General features: G+C 37.0%; 1 protein-coding gene across 1 annotated transcript in view; it reads left to right on the top strand.

The window, feature by feature from the left end:
- The first annotated feature begins 2,713 nt into the window (after window positions 1–2,713).
- cplane1 (ciliogenesis and planar polarity effector 1) overlaps window positions 2,714–12,500 on the top strand; it is a 165,729-nt gene continuing 155,942 nt past the window's right edge. The window contains exons 1-2 of the mRNA XM_061875724.1: window positions 2,714–3,158; window positions 10,978–11,101. The gene's annotated coding sequence lies outside the window, so the exon portion shown is untranslated. The remainder of the gene's footprint in view (window positions 3,159–10,977; window positions 11,102–12,500) is intronic.

The raw sequence follows: 12,500 nt of genomic DNA, 5'->3' as shown, positions 1-12,500 counted from the left end.
GGGTTTATATATATGGCCTATACCAGTGGTCCGCAGAAGAATTTTTTATAAAAACAAAAAAAAAAAATACTTTGTATTTTATTTTTTATTAAATCAACATAAAAAACACAATATACACTTACAAATAGTGCACCAACCACAAAAAAAAATCCCTTTTTCATGACAAAAACGTCCCTTTTCCATGACAAAGAAGAAAAAAAAAAAAGGACACCCCCCCGGGCCGCGGGACAAATTATTAAGCGTTGACCGGGCCGCGGATACAAAAAGGTTGTGGACCACTGCCCTATATTGTATACAACTACAAAATAAAAAACACAGAAGCTCCAGTTTTACACGAGAACCACTTTATTTTCTTTAAAAAAAACCTCCATTCCATTACAACGTGTCATCACTTCCGCTCTTAGCGCCTTCAAAATAAGAGCTTAAGGCATATACTGTAGAACCGGAACTCAACACCACAAAGAGGAAAGCCCATAAAATTAGGTTACACTTTATTCTTTTACCTTTAAGCCAGGGGTGCCCATTACGTCGATCGCGAGCTACCAGTCGACCGCGGGGGGTGTGTCAGTCGATCTCCAGCCAGGCTTTTAAAAAAAAAAAATAGACCTAAAATTTAGTGATCATCAATCTTCACCAAGACGTCACTTAAATGACATTCACGGTACCGGAGGGTCTTGTGAGATGACGCTGGCTGCTGCAAGATCATTATTATGAAAATATGACCGAGAGGAAGGCGAGAAACACTTTTTATTTCAACAGACTCTCGCCCCGTACCTTCCGTCAAAACTCTAAAGGCCGACTGCACATTTCCTATCTTCACAATAAAAGCCCTGCTTCATGCTGCCTGCGCTAACTAAATACAGAGTCTCGGAAAACTGGCGTGCACAAGCGATCCCTCAGAAAGCTGGCGTGCACATCACTTGTGCACGCCAGCTTTCCGAGACTCTTATTTTGTTAGCGCAGGCAGCATGAAGCAGGGCTTTTATTGTGAAGATAGGAAACGTGCAGTCGGCCTTTAGAGTTTTGACGGAAGGGACGGCGCGAAAGTCTGTTGAAATAAAAAGTGTTTCTCGCCTTCCTCTCTGTCATTTTTTCATAATAATGAACTGGCAGCAGCCAGCGTCATCTCACAAGACCCTCGGGTGCCGTGAATGTCAATCAAGCAAGCTACGGAATTTGCCGGCAATGTTTTTCTTGTAAAGTGTATGGAAGCTGGATGAATTAGATGCCAAAAACCAACCACTTTCATGTGGTATTGTACAGAAAGGACAACTTTTTTTCTCCTCCATTTGAAAATGTGGGCGTTATCATCATTACTGTCTGATTCCAATCAATGCAAGTCATCAGAATCAGGTAATACACCAATTTATATTATTGTCTTTGTGAAAGAAAGACATCTATATGTGTTACACATGCTTGTATTATCATTAAACACATTTAACTTGTTTACAAAAATGTCTCTTTCATAGATAAATAAATATAAATGTTATATATATATGAGGTAGATCCCCTCGAGTTGGTCAATTGAAAAGTAGCTCGCCTGCAGAAAAAGTGTGGGCACCCCTGCTTTAAGCTATTCCCGTTCTTCCATCTGTCACTTCCCGGTGTCTAACCCACAACACATGTCCTCATATCCTGTGTCCCCCGCCCTTAAGTTCCCCTTACAATGGTTCCGGTATGGTCCTGTAACTCAGGGGTGTCCAAAGTGCGGCCCGCAGGTAATTTTTTAACGGGCCCACGGCACATTTTAAAAATACGATTGAGAAATTCTTAAAACGTAAAAAGTGATATAAAGGAGCAAACGGGTGAAATGTAACAAGAAAATGTTGCAATGTTTACTCTAATAACACAAAGCTGCCATGTAGGCTGTTTCTTTCTTTAAAAAATAATAATGAATCAAAATCAATGTCTTTATGAATTATTGACATATTCAAGGCTCCAATTACGTAACGTTAAATTTTCCACTTTGAGATATTTTGGGGGGAAAATGTAGCATATTTTCTGTTTGCCTTATAAAAAAACTGAGCTGTTTTTTTTTTTTAAAGAAGGGCCTAAAATGAACAAACAAAAACATAAACAACAATAAAACTTATAAGTGACTGCTAGATCTGAAGTAGATCTTGAGATTATTGTGTTAAAAGTAAACAGTAAAAATAAATGTATAACTTTTTTTTTAACACTTTAATGAGTAGGACCCTTTTGGATCCCCAATAATTTTAGTTGATTTGTTTTTAAGTGTCATTGCTAAAAAAATAATAATGAATTAAAATCAATGGTGTTATTAGTTATTGACTTTTAAGGCTCCAATTATTATATAATCTCAAATATTGCACTTAAAAAATATTGGGTGATAATATTGCATATTTTGTGTTTTGTATTTTTTCCATCAAAAAACAGGGTTTTCTTTGACAAAAAGAGCATACAACTTAAATCTTTAAAATCATTATAATGTTGATCTGGAGATTTCAAACTTGAATAATAATAAAACAAAATGACACTGAATAATGACACATTTTTAATATTTTTTTTACCAAAACCCTTTGGGGTCCCCGGGATCAAGCCTGAGTGGAGGCCTGAATGTATATTGGTTATACATATATTGTATTGGTTTTTAAAATAAAATAAAAAATGTCTAAATGGCCCCCGCTTGCTTTGATTTTTCAGTCTGCGGCCCTAAGTGGAAAAAGTTTGGACACCCCTGCTGTAACTAATAGATGACACATTACAGTACAAAATATGAGTAAATGTGAACAGAAGTTCTTTAAAATGTTACATACATTTTTTTTTTGTGTAGCTTGCTAATATTAATGTTATGTATATTTAATGTAATTCGCAATATTTACATGTGATTTGTGTGAAAAAAAACACCCTCAAACGCATCGCGAAAAACCACGTGACGTGCTTTCTTTCCCTTATTGGCCAGTCGGCGGGCAGAAGAATAGAAACCGGAAACGCGTTTGTTAGGCAAGTGAATTAATACAATTATCGTAAAAAAGACAACATGGAGCAATATTGGCGGTTGTTGATACATTTAAAAACTATTTGTATGCTCATTACACTAAAGTTGGAGTGAACTTTAATACATTTCCCCTCCTCCAGGTTAAAAGATAAAAAGATGGCAGGCTCTTACCGGACGACGTGCTTTCATGCTAATATCGGTAAGCCCTCATTCTTGTCTGTTTACACGCTACATAAAGTTCTTTTTATTATCACCAGTTTGAAAATATGTTTATTATTGGGGAAAACGAGCAAGACTTTGGTTAAAAGGCGGTTTAAAGTCACTCAGGACGCGACAGTTCCTTCATCCTCCACTTGGGGGCAGTGTAGCACCGCCTTGGTGTTTGAGGCCCACAGACAACAAATCATGGCTTTTGTTCAAATGTTATGATAAAGTACATTTAAAACATGTCCTACTGTATTTCATTGATTATTGCTATGTTTTTCAACATGTTTTGAGCCAAGGCACATTTTTTGCGTTGAAAAAAATGCAGTGAAACACCACCAGCAGAAATTATTCAAAAACGAAATTCAGTTGACGGTTAAAAAGTCGTCGTTGCAATTGTTGGATATGATTTTAAACCAGGAGTCTCAAACACTTGGCCCGCGAGACGTTATTCTGCGGCCCGCACCTTAATATGAAAATTTAAGCGAGTTTTTTATGAATGGCGCTTTACAGCATCATACTTGTATACCCTAGATTTTTCCGGGAGACTCCCAAATTTTAGTGCCCCTCTACAGGTAATCATTGTCCCGAATTTCACCCAAGCAGCATTATTAAGGGGACACCATGCCTTTAACGTCCTCTACAACCTATGCAAACAGCATGCTAGCTAGCCAAGTCATATATTGTATTTGGAATCTGTAGACACAGTAAGCGACTGCAAGACATACTTGGTCAACAGCCACACAGGTCACACTGAAGGTGGCCGTATAAACAACTTTAACACTGTTACAAATAGGTGCCACACTGTTAACCCACACCAAAAAAAGAATGACAAACGCATTTTGGGAGAACATCCGCACCGTAACACAACATAAACACAACAACGACAAAAAACAGAATCCCATGCAGCCCTAACTCTTCCGGGCTACAATATACATCCCCGCCCCCCCAACACCTCCCCCTATTGTAGCCCGGAAAAGTTCGGGCTGCATTGGATTGTGGGTATTTGTTCTGTTGTGTTTATATTGTGTTACGGTGCGGATGTTCTCCCAAAATGTGTTTGTCAATCTTGTTTGGTGTGGCTTCACAGTGTGACGCATATTTGTAACAGTGTTAAAGTTGTTTATACGGCCACCCTCAGTGTGACCTGTATGGCTGTTAAATCAATCAATGTTTATTTATATAGCCCCAAATCACAAATGTCTCAAAGGACTGCACAAATCATTACGACTACAACATCCTCGGAAGAACCCACAAAAGGGCAAGGAAAACTCACACCCAGTGGGCAGGGAGAATTCACATCCAGTGGGACGCCAGTGACAATGCTGACTATGAGAAACCTTGGAGAGGATCTCAGATGTGGGCAACCCCCCTCCCCTCTAGGGGACCGAAAGCAATGGATGTCGAACGGGTCTAACATGATACTGTGAAAGTTCAATCCATAGTGGCTCCAACACAGCCGCGAGAGTTCAGTTCAAGCGGATCCAAGACAGCAGCGAGAGTCCCGTCCACAGGAAACCATCTCAAGCGGATCAGCAGCGTAGAGATGTCCCCAACCGATACAGGCGAGCGGTCCATCCTGGGTCCCGACGAGCGGTCCATCCTGGGTCTCGCCTCTGGACAGACAGTACTTCATCCATGGTCATCGAACCGGACCCCCTCCACAAGGGAGGGGGGGACATAGGAGAAAGAAAAAAAGCGGCAGATCAACTGGTCCAAAAAGGAGGTCTATTTAAAGGCTAGAGTATACAGATGAGTTTTAAGGTGAGACTTAAATGCTTCTACTGAGGTAGCATCTCGAACTGTTACCGGGAGGGCATTCCAGAGTACTGGAGCCCGAACGGAAAACGCTCTATAGCCCGCAGACTTTTTTTGGGCTCTAGGAATCACTAATAAGCCGGAGTCTTTTGAACGCAGATTTCTTGCCGGGACATATGGTACAATACATTCGGCAAGATAGGCTGGAGCTAGACCGTGTAGTATTTTATACGTAAGTAGTAAAACCTTAAAGTCACATCTTAAGTGCACAGGAAGCCAGTGCAGGTGAGCCAGTACAGGTGTAATGTGATCAAACTTTCTTGTTCTTGTCAAAAGTCTAGCAGCCGCATTTTGTACCAACTGTAATCTTTTAATGCTAGACATGGGGAGACCCGAAAATAATACGTTACAGTAATCGAGACTTGTTGACCAAGTATGCCTTGCCTTCACTTCTGTGGTTCTGCAGAAGACGATATGTGACTGTGTTGGCACACTGTTTGTATAGTGGAAAAACGGATGAGACGGCAGGTAGTAGAGGACGCTAAGGGCAGTGCCATCACGGCACGCCCTTGATATTGTTTTGGTGAAAACCGAGTGAATGATTGCCCTTAATATTGTTGTTTGGGTGAAAACCGGGTGAATGATATTCGGGTGTTGGTGTTTCCCGGAAAGATCGTGAGAGTTGTCAAGTAAGTTGCTAGGACGGGAAAGCCATTCACAGAAGGTGAATTCACTAAAAAGTGCATGTTAGATTTGATTAAGAAATCTTTTCTTGCGGCCCAGCCTCACCCAGTTTCTGCATCCAGTGGCCCCCCAGGTAAATTGAGTTTGAGACCCCTGCAAAGTTCAAACCATAAGCAAGCATGCATCACTATAGCTCTTGTCTCAAAGTAGGTGTACTGTCACCACCTGCCACATCACGCCGTGACTTATTTTGATTTTTTTTTTGTGTGTTTACCTGTGTGTAGTGTCTTGGTGGCTTTTTCTCAATTTTTTTGTATTCTCCTGTAGGAGCTTCTTGTCTTCCTTTTTGAGCGATATTTCCCGCATCTACTTTGTTTTAGAGATTAAGAATATTTCAGTTGTTTTTATCCTTCTTTGTGGGGACATTGTTGATTGTCACGTCATGTACGGATGAACTTTGTGGACGCCGTCTGCTCCCCTCGCTGTACGTCTTTGCTGTCGTCCAGCATTCTGTTTTTGTTTACTCTGTAGCCAGTTCAGTTTTAGTTTGGTTCTGCATAGCCATCCCTAAGCTTCAATGCCTTTTCCTAGGGGCACTCACCTTTTGTTTATTTTGCATTTAAGCATTAGATACCTTTTTATCACGACAACAAACCATTTTCCCGACATCTACGAAGCAATTAGCTACCTGATGCCACCTACACATATGGAAGAGTATTACACGGTTACTCTGCCGCGCTCTAGACAGCACCGACACTCAGCAACAACACATTATTTGCGGATTATAAGTACAGGTTTGCAAAAAAAATATTTTTAGCCCAATTAGATGACATCACATTAGTTGTTCTTAACCTGGGTTCGATGGAACACTAGGGGTTCGGCGGAGGTCAAAACACAAAATATCATCGTATGAATACAAACTACTCCCTATAAGCGTATTACGGATACGGCAACAGCTGAATGATTTGCAGGTGTGTCATTTGTTGTAAGTTTATCCACTGTGTTGGTTACGTTGTTTGAACAAGGTGAGAAACATGCACGGTTCATTTTGTGCACCAGTAAAAAAAACAACATGGTCACACTTTAGAATGGGGAACATATTCACCATTAATTAGTTGCTTATTAACATGCAAATTAGTAACACATTGGCTCGAAACTAGTCATTATTAAGTACTTATTAATGCCTTATTCGGCATGGCCTCATTATAACCCTAAACCCCTAACCCTAACCAAATAACTCTAAAGGAAGCCTTTGTTACTTAGAATATGTTCCCCTAGGGTCCAAATAAGTCCAAATTAAGTCTTTGTTACTTAAAATATGTTCCCCTAGTGTCCAAGTAACTCTAAATTAAGTCTTTGTTACTTAGAATATGTTCCCTTAGTGTCCAAATAACTCTAAATTAAGTCTTTGTTACTTAGATTATGTTCCCTTAGTGTCCAAATAACTCTAAATTAAGTCTTTGTTACTTAGAATATGTTCCCCTAGTGTCCAAGTAACTCTAAATTAAGTCTTCGTTACTTAGAATATGTTCATCTAGTGTCCAAATAACTCTAAATTTAGTCTTTGTTACTTAGAATGTGTTCACTTAGTTTCCAAATAACTCTAAATTAAGTCTTTGTTACTTAGAATACGTTCTCCTAGTGTCCAAATAACTCTAAATTAAGTCTTTGTTACTTAGAATATGTTAACTTAGTTTACAAATAACTCAAAATTAAGTCTTTGTTACTTATAATATGTTCACTAAGTTTCCAAATAACTCTAAATTAAGTCTTTGTTACTTAAAATATGTTCCCCTAGTGTCCAAATAACTCTATATTAAGTCTTTGTTACTTAAAATATGTTTCCCTAGTGTCCAAATAACTCCAAATTAAGTCTTTGTTACTTAGAATATGTTCCTCTAGTTTCCAAATAACTCTAAATTGAGTCTTTGTTACTTAGAATGTGTTCACTTAGTTTCCAAATAACTCTAAATTAAGTCTTTGTTACTTAGAATATGTTCACTTAGTTTCCAAATAACTCTAAATTAAGTCTTTGTTACTTAGAATATGTTCACTTAGTGTCCAAATAACTCTAAATGAAGTCTTTGTTACTTAGAATATGTTCCCCTAGTGTCCAAATAACTCTAAATTGTTTGTTACTTAGAATATGTTCCCCTAGTGTCCAAATAACTCTAAATTGTTTGTTACTTAAAATATGTTCACTAAGTTTCCAAATAACTCTAAATTAAGTCTTTGTTACTTAAAATATGTTCACCTAGTGTCCAAATAAGTCTAAATTAAGTCTTTGTTACTTAGAATATGTTCCCCTAGTGTCCAAATAACTCTATATTAAGTCTTTGTTACTTAAAATATGTTCCCCTAGTGTCCAAATAACTCTATATTAAGTCTTGGTTACTTAAAATATGTTTCCCTAGTGTCCAAAGAACTCCAAATTAAGTCTTTGTTACTTAAAATATGTTCCTCTAGTGTCCAAATAACTCCAAATTAAGTCTTTGTTACTTAGAATATGTTCCTCTAGTTTCCAAATAACTCTAAATTGAGTCTTTGTTACTTAGAATGTGTTCACTTAGTTTCCAAATAACTCAAAATTAAGTCTTTGTTACTTAGAATATGTTCACGTAGTTTCCAAATAACTCTAAATTAAGTCTTTTTTTCTTAGAATATGTTCACTTAGAGTCCAAATAACTCTACATTAAGTCTTTGTTACTTAGAATATGTTCACTTAGTTTCCAAATAACTCTAAATTAGGTCTTTGTTACTTAGAATATGTTCACTTAGTTTCCAAATAACTCTAAATTAAGTCTTTGTTACTTGGAATATGTTCCCCTAGTGTCTAAATACCTCTAAATTAAGTCTTTGTTACTTAGAATGTGTTCACTTAGTTTCCAAATAACTCTAAATTAAGTCTTTGTTACTTAGAATGTGTTCACTTAGTTTCCAAATAACTCTAAATTAAGTCTTTGTTACTTAGAATATGTTCACTTAGTTTCCAAATAACTCTAAATTAAGTCTTTTTTTCTTAGAATATGTTCACTTAGAGTCCAAATAACTCTACATTAAGTCTTTGTTACTTAGAATATGTTCACTTAGTTTCCAAATAACTCTAAATTAAGTCTTTGTTACTTAGAATATGTTCACTTAGTTTCCAAATAACTCTAAATTAAGTCTTTGTTACTTGGAATATGTTCCCCTAGTGTCTAAATACCTCTAAATTAAGTCTTTGTTACTTAGAATGTGTTCACCTAGTTTCCAAATAACTCTAAATTAAGTCTTTGTTACTTAGAATATGTTCCCCTAGTGTCCAAATTACTCTAAATTAAGTCTTTGTTACTTAAAATATGTTCACTTAGTTTCCAAATAACTCTAAATTAAGTATTTGTTACTTAGAATATGTTCCACTAGTGTCCAAATAACTCTAAATTAAGTCTTTGTTACTTAGAATATGTTCCCATAGTGTCCAAATAACTCTAAATTAAGTATTTGGTACTTAGAATATGTTCCCCTAGTGTCCAAATAACTCTAAATGAAGTATTTGTTGCTTAAAATATGCTCCCCTAGTGTCCAAATAAGTCTAAATTAATTCTTTGTTACTTAGAATATGTTCAGTTAGTGTCCAAATAACTCTAAATTAAGTCTTTGTTACTTAAAATATGTTCCCCTAGTGTCCAAATAACTCTAAATTAAGTCTTTGTTACTGAGAATATTTTCACTTAGTTTCCAAATAACTCTAAATTAAATCTTTGTTACTTAGAATATGTTCACTTAGTTTCCAAATAACTCTAAATTAAGTCATTGTTACTTAGAATATGTTCCCCTAGTGTCCAAATAAGTCTAAATTAAGTCTTTGTTACTTAGAATATGTTCCCCTAGTGTCCAAATAAGTCTAAATTAAGTCTTTGTTACTTAGAATATGTTCACTTAGAGTCCAAATAACTCTAAATTAAGTCTTTGTTACTTAGAATATTTTCACTTAGTTTCCAAATAACTCTAAATTAAATCTTTGTTACTTAGAATATGTTCACTTAGTTTCCAAATAACTCTAAATTAAGTCTTTGTTACTTAGAATATGTTCCCCTAGTGTCCAAATAAGTCTAAATTAAGTCTTTGTTACTTAGAATATGTTCCCCTAGTGTCCAAATAAGTCTAAATTAAGTCTTTGTTACTTAGAATATGTTCACTTAGAGTCCAAATAACTCTAAATTAAGTCTTTGTTACTTAGAATATGTTCACTTAGTTTCCAAATAACTCTAAATTAACTCTTTGTTACTTAGAATATGTTCACTTAGTGTCTAAATATCTCTAAATTAAGTCTTTGTTACTTAGAATATGTTCCCCTAGGGTCCAAATAACTCTAAATTAAGTCTTTGTTACTTAGAATATGTTCACTTAGTGTCTAAATATCTCTAAATTAAGTCTTTGTTACTTAGAATATGTTCCCCTAGTGTCCAAATGACTCTAAATTAAGTCTTTGTTACTTAGAATATGTTCACTTAGTTTCCAAATAACTCTAAATTAAGTCTTTGTTACTTAGAATATGTTCCCCTAGTGTCCAAATAACTCTAAATTAAGTCTTTGTTACTTAGAATGTGTTCCCCTAGTGTCCAAATAAGTCCAAATTAAGTCTTCGTTACTTAGAATATGTTCCCCTAGTGTCCAAATAACTCTAAATTAAGTCTTTGTTACTTAGAATATGTTCACTTAGTTTCCAAATAACTCAAAATTAAGTCTTTGCTACTTAGAATATGTTCACTTAGTGTCCAAATAACTCTAAATTAAGTATTTGTTACTTAGAATATGTTCCCCTAGTGTCCAAATAACTCTAAATTAAGTCTTTGTTACTTAGAATATGTTCCCCTAGCGTCCAAATAAATCCAAATTAAGTCTTTGTTACTTAGAATAGGTTCACTTAGAGTCCAAATAACTCTAAATTAAGTCTTTGTTACTTAGAATATGTTCCCCTAGTGTCCAAATAACTCTAAATTAAGTCTTTGTTACTTACAATATGTTCACTTAGTTTCCAAATAACTCTAAATTAAGTCTTTGTTACTTAGAATATGTCCCCCATACTAAAGTGTTACCAAAAACATATAACTTTGTCTTGAATTTGAATTTTTTATTTTTTTTTTCACTAAAGAAGGGTTCGGTGAATGCACATATGTAACTGCTGGGGTTTGGTTCCTCCAACAAGGTTAAGAACCACTGCACTACATGATCTGTATTTCACGGTACACTAGTGTGCCGCGGCACATTGGTTGGAAAAACACTGGATTAACGGATGACCATGAAATAATGCTGATAACACAGTCGTCGTTTTGAAGCACGGCACATTTTCCTCCACTAATTCAAGCACGTCATCCATCCTCCTCCCGCAGGCCAGTTTATCTGAAGTGCGTCCCGGAGGTCCGAGTGGCTCCTGTTCCCTCCCAGAGGAAACCAGGCCTGAACTAATCGTCTGAGCGGGAGAGAGAGAGCGAAGAGACCACGTCTGTGTTCCAGGTTTGGTTTATCAGCACGGCGCCCCAGGCCTGTCCTGACAGATAAATAGGATGAACAAGGCTGTACGTCCAAATCTGGTACACAATAGGCTCGAATCAGCAAATCACTCCCCGACACTGCCTCAATGACAACAACACTGACCTTTTAGGCCTGAATTATTAGTTTGAGCAGCCCTACGTAGCTCTTTTATTCCCAGCGGTGAACTAACTGCCTCCCAGCTCGGTCGTTTGTGTCGCCACAGAGCTTCTGAACGCCATAAGGCGTGCAGAGAGGTGTACAATAACGTTGCCTCATCCCTCAATGCGAAGATTCTCGTGTATTAACATGTCATTTACACGCATGGAGATTTATTCAAATGAGCGAGCATCCATCTGGGCTCTTAAATCCACCACAAAAGGTATGAAAATGATATCGCTTTGCACTTTACATTATTCATGGGATTTAATTTATTCATGTATAAAATCGAGCATAATACAAATGAGTTGGGAAATTGTGTTAGATGTAAATATAAACGGAATACAATGATTTGCAAATCATTTTCAACCCATATTCAGTTGAATATGCTACAAAGACAACATATTTGATGTTCAAACTAATAAACATTTTTTTTTTGTTGCAAATAATCATTACATTTAGAATTTGATGCCAGCAACACGTGAGAAAGAAGTTGGGAAAGGTGGCAAAAAATACTGATAACGTTGAGGAATGCTCATCAAACACTTATTTGGAACATCCCACAGGTGTGCAGGCTAATTGGGAACAGGTGGGTGCCATGATTGGGTATAAAAACAGCTTCCCAAAAAATGCTCAGTCTTTCACAAGAAAGGATGGGGCGAGGTACACCCCTTTGTCCACAACTGCTTGAGCTAATAGTCATACAGTTTAAGAACAAAGTTTCTCAAAGTGCAATTGCGAGAAATTTAGGGATTTCAACATCTACGGTCCATAATATCATCAAAAGGTTCAGAGAATCTAGAGGAATCACTCCACGTAAGCGGCATGGCCGGAAACCTACATTGAATGACCGTGACCTTCGATCCCACAGACGGCACTGTATAAAAAACCGACATCAATCTCTAAAGGATATCACCACATGGGCTCAGGGACACTTCAGAAAACCACTGTCACTAAATACAGTTGGTCGCTACATCTGTAAGTGCAAGTTAATGCTCTGCTATGCAAAGCGAAAGCCATTTATCAACAACATCCTGAAACGCCGCCGGCTTCTCTGGGCCTGATATCATCTAAGATGGACTGATGCAAAGTGGAAATGTGTTCTGTGGTCTGAAGAGTCCACGTTTCAAATTTTTTTGGGAAATATTCGACATTGTGTAAAGCGAACCATCCAAACTGTTATCGACGCAAAGTTGAAAAGCCAGCATCTGTGATGGTATGGGAG

The sequence above is a fragment of the Nerophis ophidion genome, linkage group LG17 (genome assembly GCF_033978795.1).
Source record: "Nerophis ophidion isolate RoL-2023_Sa linkage group LG17, RoL_Noph_v1.0, whole genome shotgun sequence".
NCBI classification, from domain to species: Eukaryota; Metazoa; Chordata; class Actinopteri; order Syngnathiformes; family Syngnathidae; genus Nerophis; species Nerophis ophidion.
Note: the sequence above shows the minus strand (reverse complement) of the source record. Positions and strands in the feature narration are given on the sequence as shown.